This window comes from Equus przewalskii, chromosome 17 (genome assembly GCF_037783145.1).
Source record: "Equus przewalskii isolate Varuska chromosome 17, EquPr2, whole genome shotgun sequence".
In the NCBI taxonomy this organism is placed as follows: domain Eukaryota; kingdom Metazoa; phylum Chordata; class Mammalia; order Perissodactyla; family Equidae; genus Equus; species Equus przewalskii.
In genome coordinates, this window is record NC_091847.1 from 69,295,176 (window position 1) to 69,321,660 (window position 26,485).

The following is a 26,485-nucleotide window of genomic DNA, read 5'->3' on the forward strand; positions in this document are numbered from 1 at the left end:
TTTACCAAGGGAAAAGGCCTAGGAGGTGGCAAAAGATTTGAATTGTCTTTCTCTGAACATGCAAGGGGCATGTGACCCAAGAAATCATTTACAAGCTTTTATCCAGAAAATCTTAATCTTAGGCTTAGAAACAAGCACTATATATGGTTGCAAAAATTTCCTATGATGTAGTCCTAAAAATATTGTTAATTATTTCCTGCCACCTTGATTCCAACTGTTACTACTATACTTCAAACTACACTACAACTACCAATAAGTATCAATAACCCAATATGTGTTGCTTTCCCTGAGGAATCATTCTGAGATATCCCTTAATTGAAAATTCTTATCTTTATTTTTCTCAGTAGCTGACTGTTGAATCTCAGTGCTCATCTCTTTTTAATCAAAGATTTAACAAAAATATAAAATATTTACAAATTCTCCCCTTTGAGCAGCATGTAGACTGGTGTGTTTTACACAGAATATTCTAATTTTTGGATGTTTATGGGAGTTCCTTTAGGGTTAAAAATAAGTAAATATATGAAAGGGCATGTATGGACTGCTGATGTTAGTCTGTTGAGAAAAAAGGAATAAGATCAATTTAATTTTGTCCACCCTGCTCCATAAGACAAGAAAAAAAAACTGTACATTTCCCTTTTTACCTATTTTACATGATTTTCAAAATAGTAACTAGAGTTTCTGCTAAAATCGTTAATATTGAAACTGTATGATCGTTACTTAAGTTGCACTGTTTTATTTATGAAATAGATCATTGTTTCAAAAATCCTGTTTCAGAAGACTAGTTCAACCCTGTTTACAGTGACTACTACTCTGACCAGATAATTATAATTTATACAATAATTAAAATGTTCAGCTTGGTTTTATTCTTTGCTAGATTGTAATGAAACTTTATGGGTAGCTATAATTAACCTTTACTGATGTCAATTATGCACATTTAGGGATCTTGAAATTGCTGACCATGCAGTTCTATTAAAGATGCATGAGGCAGCATGGATTAAAGACTATACACAGCAGGACTTGCAGGCATAGTATATGCAGTGAGGAAAAAGAGAGAGTTGCTAGAAGTGACAAGCAGAGGCCATTCATTTCTTGTTTATTATCAATTATTTTATTTGTTTCACTGTTAGCGATATGAAGGATATATATCGTGTCACATAATTGTCTGCAAACTCGCTGAGGCTCTTAGTGGTTCAAGCTACCCAACCAACCTGTAAAAGGCGGACGACATTGTTTGGTTTTCTATCAGCCACACTTTTGTGCTCTCCAAGGTTAGCCAAAGGGATTCAACAAGATTCTGCTCCAGATGAGAACATAATGGGGACTAGACCTTTATACGGCGTCATTACATTATATGATCTCAGGTCATATCACATCTGTCTCTCATTTCTCCTCCATTAGTCCCCTTGTTACATCTCTTCCTAAAGTGCTCTTTTTGTGCTTCTAATAAGGTCTCTGATTTTGTGCTCACTAACATCAAGGACAGAACCACAATAGGAAATATGATACATAGTTCATAGTGGAATTGTTGCTTAAAATACAGCAGTGCTATTATGTTAGAATTGACGTAAGAACCACAGTTACCCACTTTCCTTCGAACATGGACGCTAAAGTCTTTTGCTGTATTTCTTCCCTTGCCTCCTTCCTAATATCCTCATTACTTCTTCCATTTTTTTTTGATTGGCACCTGAGCTAGCAGCTGTTGCCAATCTTTTTTTTTTTTTTCCTGCTTTTTCTCCCCAAACCCCTCCAGTACGTAGTTGTATATTTTAGTTGTGGGTCCTTCTAGTTGTGGCATGTGGGACACCACCCCAACATGGCCTAATGAGATGTGCCATGACCGCGCCCAGGATCTGAACTGGTGAAACCCTGGGCCGCCAAAGTGGGAGCACACGAACTTAACCACTGGGCCACGGGGCTGGCCCCTATCCTCATTACTTCTAATACCCAGTTCACTAAACTCATTTAGCCACCATAAATGGGCTACATCAACAGGAGGCATGAATATACGAACTGCACGGTGAAAAATTCAACTTGATTCACAGTACCTCCAACTTCAATCCAATCCATCTCAAGGAAATTTAAAATTTCTTCCTTTTCAAAATTAGCAACTTCAAAAGCTAAAGGGCATTAATTAGTGCCAAATATTGGGGAATTTCCTATTGTTATACGTCAAAAATTCACATTTATTTTCCTAATTGGTTCTGAAAGTAGTCTCTGTTGTAGTCTTTCCATATTTCAGAGTCTGCAACATTTTTCTTACCTCAGGTAGTTCTTGATACTGACTAAGTCGGAAACTGTGCAGGATTTTAGGTGTTACCTCATTAATATGATAGCCTGCTGTAGTTATATATATACATATATGCACACGATGTATATACATATATATGTATACACACACACACATATATATACATATACGCACACATATCTGTATATATACAGAGTATGTGTGTGTGTTTCTATCTCCATCTATTTATGTCTATATCTATATATACTAACAGGAACACTGTACTTCTGGATCAGAGAACAAATTTTTTTATTTATTCACCAAGCAATCTTAGTGGCAATGGTTCCCCTACCAATGCAATGAGAGCAAAATGTCACCTGCAAATGCAGAAGTTGTACCAGAGGAGATGGATTCTGGAATTATGAAACCTGGAGCTTATGTGGGGCACCTGGTACATCTGGACATTCTTCCTCCGGAGATAGAGTGAGGGGGACCTTTGTTCTGGAATATAAACAAATCCTGTCTAAGGAGGGCTGGCGAGTGGGGAGAAGGTCTCTAGCTCTCTTTCACTAGCCTGAAATGTAAAGAAATGACTCAGGATTTAGGATCCTTAGAATGTAAGCAAATGGATCCAAAGGAACACATACTTTACATTCCTTTAGAGCCATATACAATCTATAACTTCAAAGGTGTGTTTGCCATTCAGTCCTCTTTAAATTCAGGTACAAGTGCTCTTTGCTCTGGAAGCTCTGACGATGCAGAAACATGACAATATTCATGAAGCATTGTTCCCAACACCAACATTGGGTACCTCCATGGATATTTAGTAATTATGGAATCTACGCTCCAAGACATCACTACCTTATTCCAAGCCATTGCCCTTAAATTACCAGCCTCCTCTTTCCTTCTATCCTACTGGGCACCTAGCATAATTTCTTCAATATTCTTAAATGATTCATAAAAGATAACCAGAGCCAGCACCTTCAAATAGCTGTTGCTTTCTCCCTCATAAAAACAAATTCCTAAGGAAAGGAAAGTCAAAGTCTGGCAATAATTTCACATACGGGACAATAAATATGGGGGAAATCAAATTAACAGCTCAATAATTTATGCAGCCCCTAGACACTCTAGTTTTAACCTTGTATGGTCTTATTTCCTCCTTTTACCCAATGATTTTTATTACTGAGGAACATAATTTTTGCATTACACAGCCTACTCAAGTTCAGATATGGAGATCCTTAAATGTTGGTGTCAATGTTTAAGGCATATTCTCTCATTAAGGGAGACCATCAAAATTTTTGAGCAGGAGTGTGCCACAGTGATAATTTATGATGATCATTTCAGTAGCAATTGGTTTGAAATCTTAACTTGGAGAAACAGGAGACTTGGAAAATGCATTAAAAAAGACTGCAATAACCCAGGTATAAGATAATACATTCATGAACCAGAGTAGCAATGAAAGTAATTAAAAGGAGGCATTTAAAGCAGGAGACAGTTGAAGGGAAGAGCTGATAACTGAGTTTGGAAGTGTGGGTATAATGAAAAGTCAAAATCATCAGTACCTAAGTGGTGAGGAAAATTAAAATATCTTTAATTATAATTAAAGTCAAAAGAGAATATTAGATTAGATGGGGATAGAGAGCTCAGTAGGAAATGCTATGTTTGAATTGTTAGAACAACCAAGTAGGCAGGTCTCATACTCTTGAGGGTCACTACCAGAATGCTGGGCTGCATTGATCACGGCTATGGCAGATGCAATTATATTTATGTTCCTTCTGTTAGAAAGCTAGGTTATCCCTGGTCTTATTCACTTTGTGAAGCTATTTTTCTGGTGGTAATTTAGTCTCATAGACAGGTATGGCACGCTTTTCTTATGAAGTCTTCACACATTTCTAGCTGTGTCATTTTTTCAGGAACGTTAACTGTCAAGGGTGGCATCGGAACTTCACAGGATATTGTCCTTTGAATACTTTCTAATACATTTTGAGTATGCGTTCCAGAGGATTTCTCTTTTTGTCTTAAAAACCAAATTCCACATACTTCAACCTACTCCATTAAGGATATTATATTTTGGATGTTTGCAACCTCAGTGAATTAGTTGTATATTCAAGTTAAGTGAATCAATATAATTGCACTTCTAATAATAGCTCTTTTCCTGTGCAATTGTAATGCACTTTATGGATGAATAGAAAATGTGCTTCTAAAATTAATTAATGACCAATTGTTCCTTTTAAGTCTTATTCCCAAAAATGCTTTCAGTAATCATTTGCTGTTCTTCTTTTCTGTAACACATGGGTCACAATATGATATCAACACAGACTTCGGCAGTTTTTGCCTTCCTTTTGATACCATTTCATGTGAATTATAGGTATTAAAGCCTTTTAAAAGTATTCAAATTATCTAAGATGATGTGACTAGTATTTTGTTATAATTCCAGAGGAAAAATATACAAAACCTTGAACTAATTTCTAATTTTTTATGAGAGTTAAAGCAATTATACTCATGTCAGCATGAGGATAATACATAAGCCTATCAATCATTAGAACTTTCCTGGTGCATTGAGGAATAAGGTATAGTGCATATGTGTGTTGTCTCAGAAGCTGGTGGCAGTCCCTGGGAACACAACCCCTTAATTTCTTGTCTAGTGGGTCTGCTTTGTTGAGTAGACAGACGTAACAGAAATAAACACATCAATGGTATGTTGTAAGTTTACTTTTTCATAGAAAGTACCACAATGGTTAAGCAGGTAAAGTCAACAAGCTGTCATATTTTTAAAACTATAGACCACTTAGCCCAGGTAAAATGCATATGACAAGTGATTTAATCAAGGCATGCATATATTCTGCCATAAGAGGAAGGGGGTAAACACAAGAACTTCATGCATCTGGATAAAATTATTAATATAGCTTTGTCTTTTAATAGCACACTTTTTGTGACTTTCACTGTAGGTTAAATATGCAGTTAGAAAAAAAGTCTCTTAGAATAACGCACGTTTGACTATGGCTTGTGTTGGAATGAGACTATGCAACAATAATCCTCCATGGCTTAGGCCGTGAGAGAAACCGGTGTAAAGGAAGAGCACTTTAATGGGCAATAGTCTTGATGTTGGAAATCTGCAAACAGAGAGAACTGAGTCATAATGATGAATAAACTAATAGTAGAGTTAGTGTAAAGTCAAATCCTATCTATCTATATTCGAGATAAAAAATACTTTGATTACATTAAAGTGTATGTTTTTTAGGAATCTTTTACTATATGCTTCTATTGTGTGTAAATGAGCTAAGAGAGAATTAAATATCAATATATGTATAGGAATACATCCTACTTTTGAAATAGCATATTTGTGGAAATGACTTTAGGGAGCAAATATGAAGAAGACTGTGGAAGCAACCTTATGAGAAGACATTTGCTTTTCTGTAATCTGCCCTATTGCTTATCTTGTTAAGAAACTTGTTGAGCAGTTCTGCTGGATCTTCTGGCCCCCGACAGGAGCGTCATCAGTCACCGCACAGGCTTTGGCTTACAAACTCTTTTATAGGATTCAGGAGGGATATGGATTTAAATTTTAAACCGGTTTCTGTCAGTGTGACAAATGAACACCAGAAAATTGTAGGACAATGGTAGAATGTTGAAATGCATGCCAAAAGTAATGGCCAATCTTCAAGTGGAATTAACAAAAATAGTCTTAAAATATCCCCAGGTTAAAATTTTACTATCATTCTATGTCCAAGCCATAGGACAGCATATTATTGAAGCTTTTAATCCAGTATTCTATTCAGAGGTAACGTAATTGATTGCGTAGATTAAACCCCTAGAATAAAAAGAAAAATCCTGCTAATAAAGCATTGATTTGTAGCATCAGGTTTTTTTTTTTTTTTGGAAGCGTCAAAATAGGAAAGAACAACTGATGAAAGTCTTAAGGTAATGACATAAAAAATGCTCTCCCAGTGTATTTTTCCTAAATTCATTTTGTTGGCAAACTGATTGTTGCTTTATTCCTTTGGTAGTTATGTACAATGGTGATATTCCAAAGTGTACCTTATTCAGATTTTTAAAATATGTTTCCGCTAGAAAGAACTAGGAAAGATGACTACATTTTGATGAAGTGCATTTTAATAGATGTGGGGACTCGTGACAGCAACCGCTGAAGCAGTGACGGGTATGTTATCAGACGGAGCTCAGTGAGGCCTGCCCCAGGCTTTCGAGTCTATACTTAGAAGTCGGAACTAGAAAAATGCTGGCTTCGAACTCTTCCATCTCCCTATAGTTTTTCTCGTATCCTTGTGAAGCAGCTTAGCTGTTCTCTACTCATGGAATCAACTGAAAAGTGTTTTAATGTTGGTACTTTAAGCCAAGTAACTTTCAGATGCTGTTGGAATTTTTTCATGTGGAATTTGAAAACATTAATTTTATAAAATTTCTAAATTACACGCTTGCCAGAATTATTGTCACACAAGTGTGGAGGAAATCTTAAATGCAAATATCTACTCATAAATGTGGTTTAAACAATAATATAATTAAAGATTCATTAAATATTTACCTTCATCTGGACCTTAAGAGTTTGATAAAAACAGATTCTAACTATTTTGAGCAAAAAAACCCATGTCATTTTGCTTTAAAATGTTAAGGTCAGGTCATTTTTATGAAATGTTCATCTTATAGTCTATTTGCAACCATTTAAAAATATTGAAATTAATAGTTTAATTTTATAACATGAGTATGATATCTATTTTATTTTGCAGATAATAAGGAACAAAATATATCAGATGGGGAAGGTATGTTTGCTTTTATTAACTCCTTTTAGTCCTTAAGGTAATGAATACAGTAAAAGTGTTCAAATTATGAGGCACAATTTAATACTTCGCTGAAAATGCACGGTTGTTTATTTTCTTGTCTATTGTACAAAAATGTATTTCTTATCTGAATTCTTTCCAAAATAGAAAGTATACTTAATAAAATAATATACTAAATGATTTAAGCCATAGATCCATCAAACATTTGAATAATGTTAAATGCTATTTTTGTTAATATAGTACAGTATAATGAGCTTCAAGTTGCTGAAGGATTTATTATCATCATGTTGACATCACTGATAGTCCTGAACATGTCAAAATGAAAACTATGGTAATAAACAATGAAGTAGGCTTGCTGAACTAATTTTAACAATCTAGGATATCTCCAGTCAGTTCAAGTCTGTAGGACCCACAAGTCAATCTGATCCTTTGGGGAATCTGAAGAAATATTATCCCTTCATAATTATCATGATAGCTATAGAATACATTTATGTATTGCTAAAGGGGTTACAAAATATATCACTAATCAATTTCAAAGAGAAATATTGATAATGGCAAATAGCCAGGGCAAACTCTTAGAAAAAAAATGTACATACTATAGAAATCTGTGTTAGCAGAGTTATGCATTGATACACTGAACTATATACATTTGAAATATATTGTTTAATTTTTCTTTAGGGTGTGCAAACATACGTAAATGTGAAACATAAACACATGAAAGAACAAGAGTAAAAGGTTTGGGCAACGAGCAATGTCAAATATTAAGGAAACTGGAATAGAAAGAAAGGAAAATAATCTAACACAAGACTGTAAAAATTTCACCAGAAATACAGTCTCAAGTAAAACAAACAAATGAAGTTAATAAAGTGAAATGCACTGTTGTGCTTTATTTTCGTTCAAGATCTTGGAGTTCCAAGCAGAATTATAATGCCTACCACATAAACTTGTTTAGCAAATATTCAATAAAATGAAATAGAATGACGATAGTTGCCATAAGTGAGTAGAGTTGCTCTTCGGTCTAAATACCGTGGTGTTTATTATTTTGGAAGAGTCAGGATCTAAAGCCAAAATTTCTCTTGACAATCAAATAGTTAAGGCAAAATTATCCTTGGAAATCCTTAGTCTAAAAACCAACGTAGACCAAATTACACTTCAAAGTTTCCTACAAGGCTGTCCTGTTGAAGACTACTTAGTTTTCCTCATGCACTTGGCTGTAACTCATTGACATTTTCCTCTAGCATTGAAAGAGATGGCTCTTTTGTTTTGTTTTGCAGCAAAGTAGTTGACTCACATTTGGGGGCTCTATATTGAAAATTTTCCTTAAATACAAGAATCACATTGAGCATTAGGAGAGACCTACCCAATTCTGGGCCAAGGGATTCTGAGCCGAAGGGAACAGGCAAATCCAATTTCAAGCTTGCTTTCGGGTATAAGCTCAGTGAGTAGATTGATAATAAGAATTTTCCAGTATTTAATTTGTTATTTTCTATCTTTCAAAGTATCCCATTCTGTCTTTTTATGGTCCCTGTATATAAATTCAAGAATATTAAATACAATTAAATTGAATGCATATATGTGATTCTACAATATAATTCTTGCAGTGTTTTGCCCTTACAGAAGTTTCCTTTATTTCCTAAAAGGGTTAGGAAAGCTATTTTATTGTTTTTACCCTTATGAAAACATGACTGTCTTTCCTCCCTAAATTGACCCCAATGGTTGCTTTGAATGAGATCCAGAGAGATGCTTGTTTCCACATCTGATTTTCCATTTAATCATGACATAATAAAGCATCGGAGAAGATAAGGAAATTTTTCAAGGGGATTATGATTTTAGTTAAACGAGTGAAGATACATAAAAATAATTTCAGTTTTGCTTGAGACAATGCAATTTACTTTGTTCTCAAGATGTCAGGTGGATGTGTATGGACTCATTTGCAATATTTCTTATAGCATACTATATCTTTGGTTATGATTCTTTCCCTTTTCTACTAAAGTCACTAACCATGGAGTTTTCTAGTTGTTTTGCACTTACAAGTATTAAAAACTCATCTTTTACATACCTGGGTATTTTATATCTTGTTTCATGAAAAATAAGGCATGTATATGAGATATACATGTAAATCCCATCAAGTTTCAACTAAAGACCGTGGAAAAATGGGTGAATCGTAGAGAAACACATGGCAGCTTTGAAACATTTTAAATATTGGTACCAGTTTTTCTCTGGCATTTCACAGATTGTGATCCTGATAATATTCCTTTTTAATGAGAGTGTTGGCTTAGGGGCCATGACACTTATCCTGCCTTGCTTCTCTTTGCCTCCAGCTATGCTGCTGCTCCAAATGAGGCCTTTTGTCCCTGGAGAGGGATTTTGGTGTGGTGTTGAAGAGCAAGGGCTTTATACTGGGAACAAAGGTGGCAACTAATTTGGATATAGGGGTCCGCAGGAAGTGATCCCTGGTGGATGAGAAGAAGGTAAGTGACAAGAGCAGGAGAGAAACAGTCCGATCTGAGGAACCAGGGCAAGAGAAGGATTCGCCTCTGTGAAGAACACAAAACCAAGCTGATTAGACAATAGTTACGAAGAGGATAATGAAAAGAGACACAGGTTGAAAACATATGTATAGTTTTGAAAGTTCTAGCCCTAGTAAGTAGCTCAGGTTTCATTTTAAAGACTAATTCACTGATGAGTGTCTTCATTTATAAACTGAGGATAATGTTATTATATATTTCATAAAGTTGCTATGTTAATAGCTAATAGTTACACAATATAATGTGGCAGACATTGTTGAAAAGTGTGTTTAATATGCAAACTGATTTGACATATATATTATTATCATCCCCATTTTATGGATGATGATATTGAGGCAGAGAAAATTAAATTGTCCAAGTCATGCACTCCGGACGTACATGCACTTCAAGATCAAGGCGCTCACAGATCCTATGTCCGGTGAGGACCCACTTCTTGGTTTGCAGATGGTCATCTTCTCACTGTATCCTCACATGGCCGAGAACGATCATGTCTCTCTCTTGTGTCTCTTCGTATAAGGACACTACCGTCTACTGCCATTCATGAGGACTGGACCCTCATGACCTGATTACCTCCCAAAGGCCCCACCTCCTAATACCAACACTTTGGGGATTAGGCTTCAACATATGAATTTGGGGGAATACAAATATTCGGTCCATAGCACTTGGTATTTATTTTCCATCTCTTTAATTTTATCTCACTGAATGACATCTAAAGAAGAATGAGGTGTAAATAATACAGAGTTGTATTATGTTGTTCATTCTGATACCTGTGAGTACACAGTTCTTCCTGGTGTGTGGGCACATCTCAGACTCTCTTTTCAAGGGCATTTATGCAGCAGACAGCCTACAAAATTAGAGAGTGTCTCCCTGCAAGTTGGAGAGTAGATTAATTTACCTTCCAGAATAGTAAAGTCTCCCTCTTCTCTCCATAGGAGATTTGCTGACATTTCTGGGTAATAGAGATACTCTCTACTTGGGAGCAAAGGATGGACAGGTTTGCCAGCAGCCCGTTATAAGAGGTAGGAAGATTATATAGGAAACCAGGGGGTCTCCTAAGCCTGGCTTTCCTCAGCTGTGACACAGATCCGCCTGGGCCCACTCTGCAATAACCCCCACCCAGTCTCACCACAGAGCATAAGGACAATTTTTGCCAACATGGAGCTCCTGCTGCCTGCAATGCAAGCCTGGAAGCCATACTGCTGCTTAGAGATCACTTGACAATATCTTATCTTTTAATAGATAATTTTAATGTGTTTATATGTACTGTGATTATTGACACACTTGAATTCTATTTTTTATGTGTTTTTTTTCAATTTGAAGTTTGCTGTGTTTTTCTTTGTTGAATTTAATTTTGTCTTTCCCAAATATCTATTGCTTGAATAATTTTCCTTTTAAAGTCTTTTGATGGTTTGGATGCTCTAGATTATATTTCTGAAACTTTAATGACCATTAAACATTAAGCAAATACACACAGGAATATTTTTTTTCTTAATGAAGTATAAATTATTCAGTACCTCTGTTACCCAGAGGATAACTTGCAGCAAAACATTACCATGCCAAGATTAAAGGTTTGTCAAATTTGTCAATCTTTAAAAAAAAAACAAATTTGTTTCCACTGATTTTCTCTATTTCTATTTTTTGGTTTTTAAAAATTTCATTCACTCTCTAATTTTTATTATCTCCTCTGTTATGTTTGTTTTGACTTTATTTTGCTTTTTCTTTTTCTATTTTCTTAAGGTGGAAATAAGATAATTGATTTGAGATCTGTCTTCTTTTCTAGAATTAGGCATTTAAAGTTATAAATTTCCTCCTTTTCCCTTTTCATTCCTTTTTTTGGATTATTCAGTTTCTTTGTTCATTTTTTCCTTTAAAATAAATCACTTAATTTTATGTTTAAACTATTAGATTTATTGCTTAAATTCATTTTTTCTAAATGTCTGAAATTAATATACCAATGTTCTTTTGTATCTTAATCTTTTCTTACTTCTATTTGCATATTGAAAATAAGACAAATTTTATTTTCAGATTGATTTTCAAAATAGTATTTTCAACAACACTAATTTCGAGAATAGTGTTTTTACTAATTGTATGACTCACCACTGCTATAGTTTTCTTTGCCTACTAGTAAATGTTTTCTTCTAAATTGAGTTTGTACCCTCATAATTTTTTTATAAGGAATCTATAAGTAGTCCTTAAAATTTCTCTGTTTCACCAAATGATAAAATTGTAATTTTCCTGTATATCAGATCAAAAATCATTTTATTTCATCCAATTTAAATATTGCATTCTTGATCTCTTATATTCAAAATTATTTCATTTTGTCTTTTTTCTCATCCTTGATATATGATAAATACAAATGTGAATTTGTGATAGGACAGAGCAATAAATGATGGATATTCTCTATTGAAAATATTTTGAATTATTATTGCATGACATCTAACTTTCTTTCGGTTGAAAAATTCGTAAGTTGTCTTTGAAATATTTAAAATCTTCCCTGTAAGTGTTCTTTTACTGCAAAACAAACCCAGTATTTTATTTAATTTATGTAAGTTCTTTGATTTGAACCTACATAATTTTTAATTAATTGAGAGTGATAAGATAGGAGTGATTTTGAGATTGTGAGGGTAGATGTGTTAGTATTTTGCTTTTGTTTTAAACATCTAGCAAATAGTCCACTTAGCTTTTGTCTGATTTAATAAATTTAATAACCATTTTATTATTAATGCCAAAGGGAAAATAAAATTCTTACCTGAGACACATGGAACCAAAGTCTGTTGTAATAAGAAAATTTTGTCTAATTGTGAATCTGCCTGTTCAATTTTATTTTTTGCTAGAATAATATCAATATCTTCTTTATAGGACTCATACATAGTTTGAATTTCACCTGTAATTTACATGTAAAAGCATTTTCCCCATAATAAATAAAAACATCTTAAAGATTTTAGGTGGTCATTCTATTTCTTACATATTTCTACAGTTTTGGTCCTATAATTTTGCCAGTGTTGTGACAATGATATGTACATAAGTTTTTCTGTATACATATTTCATTAAAAGGATAGAATTCTGTTTCTAATCACACAAATTAACAGCAGCTATTTTAGAATTAGTGTTAAAAATATGTAAATTCTCATTTTTTAAACTCTCTATTCAGTATTCTTGGGGTTATACTGATTTTAGAAATAACTAACTTCACCATAATATTTATAACATTCCCATATATATTTAAAAAACATTTTAAGAGTTTCAAATTCTTTATTATTTTAGGGCTACATAATCAAGTCCACTCTTTTTATTTAAAAAATATCTTAGTCTTTGGACTACATATAGTTTCAGGGTTGGAAAGGTTCTTTTTGTCAATCTCAGGCAACTGCTTCTAGCATGCAATTTGTCATTTGAGAAGTAAGTGGAGCATGGCCCAGGTGTGAAGTGAACTGATGGAAAATTATGAATCAAGTTAGCAAGAAGGAGAACTCCAAGGTTGGCTTGAAATATCAGGAGGGCCTGTCCTTTCAGGAATCATGGGCATAATTATGGAAACAGGTCACGTAAAGCGTTAAGGAAACAGTTCCAAGAAAAGACACAATTTATGCCAGTTTAATGCTAGAAGAATTAGGGCAAGATATTGAGAAAAGCTTAAAAGTGTGGAATTGTAAGCAAAAAAGTAATGGTTTAGTCAGTCTTATTCAAAACATATTCCTCTCCACTAATTGCAAAGCAATATGTTATATCCTGAGGATAAAAATACTACCTAAAACACATAAGACCCACGTTCTCATAAATCTAAAGTCAGGAATGCCAAGATCAGGTCTACATTCTTTTCTCTTGAGTATACACACTGGTCCCACTCTAACCCGTTCTCAAATCGACAGCCAGAGTAGAGAAAGTTGAGACAATCTAACTAGGGCTAAGGGGAAGTCTTAAGTACATGCCCAGAGCCAGAATTCACCAATCAAGAAATTAAGACATGGGATAGGCTGTGGCTTGGGTTACTTGCTTTAACAACATTGCTTATTTTGATCAGAAAAAGTCTTAAGTGTTATTTGAAAAATATCATATAATAAGTACAAGTATAAAGAGTAAACCAAAGTCACCTGTCATTATACCTACCAGTGATTACTCTATTAACATTTTTATGTATGTCTGTTTGGGGGTATTCTACTCATGTAACTCACATTTAGACATGCTGCTTGGTTTTACTGCTGTGAATTTTTTTTTCAACTTTTCTCACTCTCTCACACCTCAAATTCAATTACTATATCTTATCAAATATATCTATCTAAATAGCTGGTTCATTGTTGTAATCTAGGTAGGCCATTTTTCCTCTCCAGCCTTTATTGCATGCTGTCATACCCAGGTTCCTTGGTCTACTCTTGTCCACTCTAGTCCATAGTCCATTCATCTCTCTGCTTCCCAAGAGATCTTTACAAGGTTGTGCCTCTCCCCAGATTAAAAACTTTTCATTGCCATGATCTTTTACTTCTGATCTAATCTTAGACCCTCCACATAGCCTAACATGGCCTGCCTGGCTCCAGCTTCCTCGTTAGCCTCTCAAACTGTACTTTCCCTTCACCAAACTGGCCAATGGTCCCGCCATCTCCTCACAGCACCCCAGCATTGAGACAGGTGGGAGATGTGCTTGAAATGCTCTCCAACTTTTACTGACCTGACTCATTCTTTCCTATTCTGGGCATTTCATCTTGATTTTAATTTTCCAAGACCTCCTTAATCCCTCAAATAAGGTTGTACTCTGTAATTCTCTGTAATAATTAATATACTTGATATAATTTATTTTAGGCTCTTCATTCTCACTAACTTAATTACATTGTTATGCATTGTATCTTTATTGTTTACTGATATATTTTTAGTTAATAAATGTTTTTGAATGAATTAATACTTTTTGTAAACTGATTATTATAAATTTTAGATATATTTTCATATTAACAAACATGTCTACATATTTTTAAAAATAATATCATATTCCATTGAATGAATGGATTGTACTTTATTAAGCAGTTATTTCTTGAACATAGGCAATCACCATCTTGATACAATTTTAAAGTAGTAATGAGCAATTTATACATAACCCCTATTTACTCATTTATTTATTTTCTTATGAGGAAGATTGTCACTGTCACTGAGCTAACATCTGTGCCAATCTTCCTACATTTTTTTTGTGTGGGATGCCACCATAGCATGGCTTGATGAGCTGTGCTAGGTCTGTGCCTGGGATCTGAACCTGCAAACCCCAGGCTGCCAGAGTGGAGCATGCAAACTTAACCATAATGCTACCAGGCCAGCCCTCTATTCATTTTTTAATTTATCTACTTAAGTATATGTATTAAAGGTAGAATTTTGGGGTAAGGTGTATGTATATTTTTGATTTTGATACGCACACACATAAAATATATTGCTGAAATGAGCTCAAGACTAGCAGTAAATACACCAATTTACTTTCATTCTAGCAATATATAAAGAACAATAACTACAAGCAAAAACCATCTGAAGGCTATTATGAGTCTTATGTTATGCTGCTCTTTTACTTTATTCAGATATAATATTTTTATATAACCTTAGTTTCACACTGAGTTTAAAATTTAACCCTTTGTTCAATAAGCATTCAAACCTGCTTGTTTATAACGATGACAATCGTAATAATAATTATATCAATAACAACACTAATAATAACTACCAACATTAGTATTGGAAGTAAAAGAAGCATGAGCAGAAAATATAGAAATAGTACTAGTGACATTAAAATCCTTTTGAATTTAAACAACTTTACCATGAGTTACTGCAAGCTCTTGGCAATCAGTGCCACTCTACTGCAGTAGAAATACTCTTAAACGTTTATAAAGTCCTATCTCAGCATTAAGAATTATTGAGCATTGGGCCAGCCCCAGTGGCCTAGTGGTTAAGTTGCCATGCTCCACTTCAGCACCCTGGTTTGGTTCCCGCACATGGACATACAACACTCATCAGAGGCCATGCTGTGGCGGTGACCTGCATGCAAAATAGAGGGGGATTGGCATGGATTTTAGCTCAGGGCGACTCTTCCTCAAGCAAAAAGAGGAAGATTGGCAACAGACATCAGCTCAGAGCGAAAATTCCTCAGCAAGAAAAGTTACTGAGCATTAAAAAGGGTTACTGAATATCTGTTAAAAAACAAGCAGCCAAAGAATAAGCAAATTATTCTATAAGCAAAGCATATGTAAAAGGAAACGGACAGCAAATTCTTCTTAGTGTCTCCACTAACCTTTCAACTCTCTTTTTACTTAAATCTTTGAATGTATTGTACTGCACTCCAAAAATATATATTACTTAATCATTATAGCAATTGTAATAACCGAAATTTTCCCTTGAAGATTATGACCTTTCTTTACTTCTCTTCAGTAGGTGTAAAATGCTGTAATCACTGAATAAGTAACAGCAATAATGCTTTACAAACGGGAACTTCTTTTCAAGTTAAGAATATATTACCAGATTGCTTCAATTGCATTTCTCCTGCATGACCAATGTTTCTCTTTGCTCTATATTTGTACAACACTTTTAAAATGTAAATAATTGCAATAAACTAGAATGACAGTTTTTTCAATTTTAGATTTTGGAGATAAAGCAAATAATTCAGGGAAACAAATAGAATAAAGGATCTGTGGGGAAAGTAATATATATATGTATACATAAAATGCACAAAATTTATTCAATACCTACTAAACAGAATCCAGAGTTGTTTACAGAATTTAAAAATCAGTAGGACCTATTAGTGGAACAAGGAGTCCTGAATAATTTAGATTTGACTTAGCAGAATTTCTGTTGGGGCATGTTTATACATCTTATACTGTAACAAAAGCTTTAAGAATACCATCAATTACTTTATTGAGTATTTCCCACTTCCATAAAATATGTTTAGCATTTACATACCTTGTTAAATATAGATTAAAAAATAATAAACATAGGCCTTTATCATATTATTGTACACATTTTAAAAACTTTGAAGTTCTCTGATGAAGCAACGGCTCAGGTTTATTTCATTTTGATTCCTGTTATGGATGCTTTATACCATGATATTGACTTTGGTTGTGAGCTGTTCTCCTGGTAGAATTGATTTATGATACACTTCGTTGCTATCCAGACAGTTTCCAGTGAAGTGACAAAGAAGTTCTGCTTCCATACCCATCTAATCAATGGAAAGCAAAGCAAGACCAGACAAAACAAAACCCTTTATACAAGGTGACTGGATACTAAATGTCATGTTGTGTATGTTATGTGTGAAAATAAATAGTGGACACATATACCTTGTTAATTGGCATTGTCATGTGCATCCTAAAAGATAAATTTATACCTGGTACAGAGACTGTAAAAACTGTTGTTGCATTCAATGGTTTTAAAAAATAAATAAATATCCATACATTTTATGTGAAAGCTAATATCTTGTGCTTAAAATCTTTCCTTTTTTAATTTGCCAGGATATGGTTGTTCAAGCATTTAAGGAATAAATAGTAATTGACTAAATGAGAGAAAATAAATAAGGCAGGAAAATGACAAATATGACATTATTTTACCAAACTGAAAATCATGAAATGCTCTTGGGCTCCTTAGTTTGATAGGAAATTGTTGATTCTTATTATGTATTGCAGATTAAATAAATTTATTCCTGCATCTATTTATTTTACTCTACCTTCAAATTACACTCATATGCACTTGACTGCATTTGTTCTGAAGTATAATAAAAATCACAATGCACAGAGCATAATGCCAGAAACATGTTCTATATTATCTTTATAGTCTTAAACACTAAATTCTCTAGCACATTGTGGTTAGAACAGAAAACCTATGGGATGGGGACAAATAGGTAAGAAGTGAAAGAAAGCTAAGGTGAGGGCAGACTCTAATGGATCTTGTGTGCCATAATAACCCTTATGGAAGATTTAATTAATTAAAAAGAAAATAAGTGATAGATTTGTATTTTGTTTTAGAAATTATTTGAGGGCAGTGTGGAGAGGGAAGGGACTGGAAACAGAATGGATAGAGAGAAGACTATTCCTGTGGGGTGAAGGAAAAAAGTCTCTGGGCAGTGACAGACAGTGAAGAAGGGAACACAGATTTGTGGGGCATTTTGAATAGAATTTTTATTTTATTTTATTTTATTTTATTTTATTTTAAAACTTGGCTGCTGATAGAACATGGAGGGTAAAATAAAGAAATAAGCCAAGAGTGTTTCTAAGATTTTTAGCTCAGGTATATAAGGAGATTGAAATGCCATTGATTAAGAGCTGGAATGAAAAAGGAAGAACATATGGCAGACAGATAAAAGATTAAGATGTACTCAATCATAATTTTCTTGATTTCTGACAGAATGCAGGTTGTTTCTGTAGAAATATCAAATAAACCCTCACCATGGCCCCCTTCCCAACAGGGTACAAAGCAGTATCATCATGGTAGTTTGATTACATTAGACTCCTTCCATCACAGCAGCAATTATCCTCCCAGAGACACCCTTAAAGTTTGGGTATAGATTTGCCATCTTTGTATATAGTACGTTGCCAGTACTATTAATCATGGATTTATAGAGTTTTGAATTCATCACTGTGGTGTACCACATTAACATTATCTACCAGGGCAATTATGGCAAGGAATTGTTCCTGCATGGAATTCGCTAGTCTTATCATGTGTTCCATTCATCAGAAGCACTTGGCTTGGAAGAGCAGTGCAATGACCTTTGGAAGGCTCAGTTATGGCAACAGGTGGCCTACATGAACCTGTTGCATTGGGATCTCGGCCTATAGGATGAAGCATTTGTCTAAAATCAGCAACCAATATATGATGCACTCTCCCCGATAGCCAGAAACATGAATCTCCAAACTGAGAGTAGAGATAGGAGTGGCTTCTCTCATTATTATTCCTAATAATCTATTTGAAGAATGCTTGTCCCTGTTTCTATGACCTTGAACTTTTGTTCGTAGGTCACTGTGCCCAAGAGAAGCTTGCTTCTATAAGGGAACACAAAAGCGGTTCCAATGAATTGGAAATTGAAAGATGTCCCTCAAAATTTGACATTCCTCATTCAGATCAAATAATAAATCAACATGGAAACTACAGTGTTGATTGATCCTGATTACTAGGAAAAACTGTGTTGTTGCTGCCTCTCGCGGGGCAGGAAGACTATTTGGAAATCACTGTAATTCTTATAAGAACTGTCTTTCTTATTATAACTCTGGTCAACGGAAAACTGTTGTTTCTACTAGAAAAATGGTCAGCAGTAACTCAAATTCTGCAGGAATAACACTTTGATTCATTTCACCAGGTCAAGAACCTAGCTTATCTGTTATGTAGAAAAGGATGAAGGAGATATGTAATGATTAGTGCCTATGGTTATTTAGACACATAAAGGTATTTATTTTTACTAACTTATGCTTCATGACCAGCTAGGAAGCTCAGGACTATAGCAGATATTTATTTCATATTATGTATTTTTCTCCCCACTCCCACTACCCTACATGAAGAACAACAGTGGAAACAAATTGATATCACCAGGTGATTGTACTTTGTGTATACCCTTAGATAGAGACCCAAACTTTTACCTGAATGAAGGACAAGAGTGAAAAGCTGAGGGGGCAAAGTTGTGAACTTTGCCAGATCTTCCACTTGTGGCTATAAATTCACTCTCTGTCCTTCTTCTCCTGTCCTCTGTGCTGGGAAGCTGAGCTTGTTGGCTTCCGGTTGTATATAGCTGATGCAGAGTCCTGACAGGAAATCAAGGAGTAGGAATTATATTGATCTAAATATATTTACTCCACTGTTTTTGTCCCTGGGAGGTATTAGGTCTGTATGTATTTCTCAGATGGATGCCACTAGTTCTTTCAATACAACTTTGTCTGCTCGTTGTTCTCTTTCCAGATTCTGCTAGCCACTCCATCCCCATACCCCTTCGTGCCTGGGATACTTAGAATCTCTCTGCTCCCAGGTAAATGAAAGCTCCTCTGCTGCGGCTTGTTATGGCTCCCTGCATATTCTTTATGGTTTGAACGGTCCTCACACCTTGTGAATATTCTCATCGTAAGGAAGACACAATGACTTTTCCTCATTTGAGTGTGCCATACATTTCCTTTCAGGACCATGAAGTTGACACTATGTGCGGGAGTTTTCTAAAACAATTCACACAGGCAGCCATGAAGGTGCTGCTGAGAAGATTAGAAACTTTTGAGGGAACCAGTGCAGGCAAATCTCGTAAATCTTCAACATATTTGTTGAGAGGCAGCTGTTATGAGCAAAAATGCTTGACCAAAGCAGAATTGCTGGTGGGGGCAAACGTTGCTTTAAAATAATCTGGGATACCAAAGATGCACACCTCATAGACCACCGATGAGATACGACTCATAAAAATGAGGGGAAGTTGGGACCAGGAAAAACTCAAGAAAACATGTTCACTTTTTTACTAGAAACGATTTGCTGCAGATATTTTGATGTTTTTTTCCTCTCAAGTATCCAGGGACAATTAGTAAGATAATAGGTTCTATCTTGATATTTAGTTCCCAAAATGTCTCATTACGTGATGATTCATCCTTATTAAAAAACACCTTAATTAAACAATGTCAAAAGCAGAATAAGACAAGAAAAGCATTGTAGAACATAAACAAAGTGGAAAAATAGCCCAGGTAATTCAACTGTAAATATAAGCTTTGCCAGGTTTATGTCTGATATGTTTGTAGACAATGAAAATCTTTATCTCATTTAAATTATGTTTATAGCATAATTCAAGAAGCTTATATAAAATGATATGCACATGTTATAAATTATTCATCTTACAAAGAAGTTGTAATAAGCTAAAAACTCATTTGTTGTATAAAAATAAACTCGTTCAATTTTATGAGTTTCTTAGAGTCCTAAGACATGTACGTCAAACAGTTATACTTAAATTTGCTATATTTAAAAGTTAGCTGTCATTTTTAAATACCCAGTCATTTTTCTTCACATTCATGTGTGTGTGTGTGTGGGGGGGTATCTTTCATACTATTAAATTTCATTTTTGAATAAATATAGCCAGGTTTCTTATGTGAAATCTAAAATGTAGCATATTTCTCAGTTTATTACCATTTTCTTTGACTTAATATCTTAATTAAATTCTCTTCATTACGTTGCATTCATCCTGAATATTTATGACCATTTTTTTAGTCATTGATATTTCACATTACATAGCCAGATTCATTAACCCACTGGTGAAATAATACTAAATTTGCTTATCCTCATGATTTTATTTTTATCATTTCAAGGGATTTTATTTTCTTCTCTATCTCCCCTCAGAGAACAAGCAGAAGAGCTGTCTACTGAATACTCTGGTTCTCCAGAAAATGCCTGATCCTGAAAAATAACTTACTTAAGCCCGTTTAAACTATAATAGCAGCACTTTTTGACAGTTCTAGGTTAAAGTAACCTTGGAGAATTTGGGCAAAACAAGAGTTCAACTAGGAAGAAACTTTCTTTCCTCCCATATTTGTTCCACTACAAGACCCAGCTAATTAAATTTAGTTCATCTCTAATGAGACCGTTTTGCTAATTCCCTTTCCTCAGCCAGCAATTTCCTTCTAGTATTAATTTGAAAACTGCATGTCTTTTCTTCCATTAAAGCTCTCTCAGTACAGTATTGCTTACAAAAACAATAATTTATAATCGTAAGTATTTTCCTTCTAGAAACTAGGAATAGGCAGTACAAATGAATTTGCACAATTATGAAAAATAATTTTCCAGATTGATCTAGGTAAACAAGAAAATTCTAACTTATTGATATATTTTATGCACAAAGTAAATAAAAAGTATAATTAATGGAAAAACATACACTCCTAAATACATATATAATTCTTTATCTCTCTTTGGATTTTGGTGAGATTTTCTTTGAAATTATTTTCTATGCTTAAATAAGACACAAAGAATAGTAAAGAGGGATTGATTCACCACTCAAGATTCTACCATAAAATGACAAAACGAATTCCACTAATTTCAGTGCCCCCCAAAATATTGGAAATTAGTAGGCAAACAAAATAATGTGTGTTTTGAATAAAGGAGAAAAGGACATTGGCAATTGAATCCTCAGTGGGAATTCCAGACATCCTCCCTTTCACTGCAGAAAATTGGGAAATTGACCACAGCACGAGAGATCTGGGGTAGGGACAAATAGTCTAAGCCAATCATTTTCCTTGACTCTGACTGGTTCAGAGCCTAGCTGAAAACAAGTCAGTTTCCCTTGGTAAGGAAACAATTGCTATTTAAAGAGAAAGCAACAGGAAACAAAACTCTTTCTCTCTTGCACTAAAAATGGTCAATGAGTATTGACATCCCTCTTGCTTTTGGCAGTCATGCTAAAATCAGGTGAGGAATCGGTGACAGGATGGGGCTAACACTGTAGGTAGCGGAAGAGAGACAAGAAAGATTTTCGTTCTTGATAGCACTGTTCATCTCTTGAACCAACACTGAATTTCTGTTATTTGCAGCCAAAAGCACTCTATTTGAAAGGAAAGAAAATATAGTGAAATTGGAAGATGATGAAAAAGTTGTGACAGAACGGTAATATTGAAACCTAACATAAACATAAAACCCAAATATACAACAAAAGAATAAATGCTAAACATCTTTAAATAATTTATTTGAATAAAGAAGTGGAGCAGAATGGATGGTGTTAAGGACAAAAAGTTTTTTGCTTTACTTCTTGGCTTCAAGAATCATGTATTATTTTAAAATCAATCTCCCTTAGACTAAGAAGTATGTAGATTTTTAGGATTATACTGTGGTCATTTTAATTGTCGATTTGCTAAATTTCTTAATCATAATAATAATTACCACTGCTTAGGCACATGTTCAATCTCGATGATAAAGATGAAGATAACAGTGTTGACGATAAAAATTATTACTAAAATCAATAAATATCAACTTTGTATTTTGATAATTTTTGTTGGGCAGTATGGATTTCAAGGAACAGTCCTCACACACAGTTGTGGAAAAAAAGACTAGCCTCACCAAGGAGTAAGTAGGCAAAGTTATATACATAAAATGACATTATACATTGACATTATTAAACTAGGAAGTTCATGTAATGTGAAATAAGATAGAATGTAATGATATGCTAATTACGGTATACAAACAATAATTAGAAACCTTGAAGAAGAGATTAATTTTCATTAAATGTTCAACAGAAACAGTTTAGTCTGTATCTAACCTTCATTATGTTAACTATATTAAAAAAATGTTTTTATGCACACTAATTCTGTAAATTATGACACATAAATGTTTCATATCAATTAAATTTGAGAAATATTGCATATTTCATTCTCCTCTAAGTCCTATTAGAGGTTTTAATGTTTATCAGAACATTAAAGGCTATAAAAATATGCTGAGGTAAAAAATAAAAGATAAAATGCTTAACCCTTTACCTTCTTTTCAAAAAATAAATCTTAATTATTTTCTGAAGAGACAACTCATTCAAAATGTACAAAAAGTTATGCAGAAAATAATAATTATCATTTCAGATTCTAAGGATATCTTGAAGCAACCACAACTATCAAGTTTTGTTTATATTCCAGAGAGTCATTCTCTTTTTAACTCTCTCTCTTACCAAGCATCAGGAAAATCTTAATTAAAATGAAAGAAAAGCACCACTACTGAGGTAATACATAAGGTGTAATTATCTGACAAGTATTTTGCAAGGAAGCTACCATAAAAATTCTCCAACGGGCAATTATGATTACTTCTGAAACAAATGAAGATAGAGTCTCAATAAATAAATAGGAATGTAAAAGAAGAAAGAAAATTTCAGATTGAAAAAACACAATAACTGAAACAAAATACTCATTGTATGAGCTCAACAGCAGAATGGAGATGATGGAGGAAAGAATCAGTAAAATTGAAGATAGATTGATAGAAATTATCCAGTTTGAACAGCAGAGAGAAAATAGATTTCTTAAAATAAACCTGTTGGGGGCAGTGTCAAAAATAAGGAAGAATATGCATGTGTGGGGGCAGCAGGTATTTGGGACATCACTTTACCTCCCTTTGGATTTTGCTGTAAATTTAAAACTGCTTTAAAAAAGTAAAATTTTTAATTCTTTTAATTAAGATTTAAAATATAAATAAATAAATCTGTAGAACCGGTGGTGCAATAAATAAAGATCTTGTATCTAAATCATTGGAGTCAAAGAAGGAGATGAGTAAGAGCATGGTCCTGAAAAAATAACAGAAAAAATAATGGTCAAACCTGTCCTAATTCAGTGAAAGACTTAAACCTGAAGATTCAAGAAGCAGATCTAATCACGTAGAATAAATCCAAAGAAACCAACTTTAAGACATCACAAGTAAATGCCTGAAATCAAAGACAAAGGAGAAAAAATGTCCTGAAAGCTTTTAGAAACAGTAAATTATATTTAGAAGGACAATGATTTGAATAGCAATGGATTTCTCACTAATCCATGCAGGTCAGTGAGAAGTGCACAATATTTTTAAAGTACTGAATGAAAAATAAAAAGTCATCCAAAAATTGCATACTTGTTGAAAATATTCTTAATGAATAAAGATAAAATAAGACATTCTCAAATTAACGAAAACTAAAATAATTTGTTACCAGAAAAAAAAAGAATTGCTAAAGAAAGTCATTGAAACAGAGAGGAAATGAAAATAGAAAAATACTTGGAATATGAATGGAGACAGAACAGAAAACAAGGGAAATATATGGGTAAAATAATAGACTATCCTTTTCTTCTTGAGTTTTTAATATTATGTCTGATGTTAAAGTAAAAATTATAATATTATGTCATATAGTTTCTCAGTAGAGAAAATATTTATGACAACGATATTATAAAAGGATGAGAGTAAAGGAACCTAAGGGTAGTAAGGCTTTTATTTTCCACTTGAAGTAGTAAAATATCAATATTCATAGATTGTCATGCCATATATGTGTATTGTAGTACTTAAAGGAACTACTAAACAAAATTACAGAGACTTATACTCAAAACTACTATAGATAAATCAAAATGGAATACTAAAAGTGTTCAAGTAATCCACAGGAAGGCAGAAAATGGGAAACAGAAATAAAAAACAGAGGAAACAACAGAAAAAATAGTAATATATTGGTAGATTTAAATCCTTATATATTGATAACTACATTAAATGTAAATAATCTAAATACACCAATTAAAAGACAGAGATTGGCACAATGGATTAAAAAAATAAAATCCATGTATATGCTGTCTAAGAAATTCACTCCAAATATAATTATATAGTTAGATTAAAAGTAAAAGAATGCAAAAGGTATGTAATGAAACATCAAGCAAAAGAAAGCTGAGGAAACTATATCAGATTCTGAAAAACTAGATTTAAAGCAAAGAAATTTAGCAAGTTCAAAGAGAGTTATATATAATAATAAAATGGCCAATTCATCATAAAGACATAACAATCTTAAGCATGTATGCATCAAACAATAGAGCTTCACAATACATGAAGCAAAAACTGACACAGCAACAAGGGGAAGCAGACAAAACCACAGTCATAGATAGGACTTCAACAACTCTCTTGGTCATTAGTAGCGACAGAAAACAAATTGTTACATGCCTTGTGAGCGAGATAGAGATGGAGGGAGGGGTCACAAAGGAGCACAAGAAAACACTAGTGTGTGATGAATACGTTCATTATCCTGATTTCAGGAATGGTTTCATGGGTATATACATGTGTCAAATTGTATCAAATTGTACACTTTAAACAGTGTATAGTATGCCAACTGCAACTTAATAAAAACTTAATTAAGGGGCAAATTTTTTAAAAAGCCTTAAAATATTCAAACACTTGGACCCAGCAGGTCCAATTTACAAATTTTTTCTCTGTAAAGTAATCATAGATGTCTATTAATTTTTGGCTAAAAATTTTTATTGCAACATTGTTAGTAATAGTGAAAAGTTCTAAATATCTGTCATTTCTAGTAGTCATGTTTTGGTTAAATTAAAATAGACTAGAATATTAAATAGCTATAGAAATGACATTTTATGTGTGACAAATTCTTTAGTAACGGATGCAGATGCTCTTAAGTAATATACGTGTGTACAGAAAATGGAAAAATATATATTAAAATGTTAAGATTGAGAGTGAGCTCTTCTATTTGAACAAGGCTTTGAAAGTCTGCTGTCTGATTCTACATGAATTTGGAAAAAGTAAGGTATTCCAGTAAGACTTCTACATTTAAGCCTCGTTATTTACTACATATGGTTATGTACATTGATATTTATGTTGTACATTTCTCTTTATGAAAAATAGAATTCTATTATTTTTGGGTTTTTTAGTTTCTGAGTCTCTTTTGGCGGGTGGTTAGTGAGGTGAAGTATAAATAGCATTAAATACTTTCAGTTGAGGGAAATAATCAGTAAATTAAATCTTCTCTGTATAAGTTTGTACAGTTCAGTAAGGGGCAAAATGTGTTCCTAACACTTGGCAACTAGTAAATGATACTTTGCAAACTTTGACTTTATTCCTACGTTTGCTTTCATTGCTGTGAGAATTTGAGTTGCAAAGGAATGCATACTATTTTTGCTAATTTCTTCTCACTCTCTTTCTCTTCTCTCATCGTCCGTTTGAGTTATTCTTGTTGGCTTATTCTTGTTGGCTTACAAATGAATATCTGTAAATGAACTGTGTTTTGAAGACATTGTAAAGGAACACATAGTGAAGAATAAAGTCATCAAACTTTCTTATAATTATTGGATTAAGACCAAAGATGAGCAGATTATTTTGGGTACTTGCTCAGTGTTATTTTAATATTATACAAAGGAAGCTTTAATGAGTTAGTATATTTTTGTGTCATCAGAAATTATTTGTAGCTTCTTAAAACATAGTCATTATCACCTTCAAAATTATAGCTAACCTCAGGGAACTTTCCAAATTCTATCTTAATATCATTCTGGAAAAAAGAT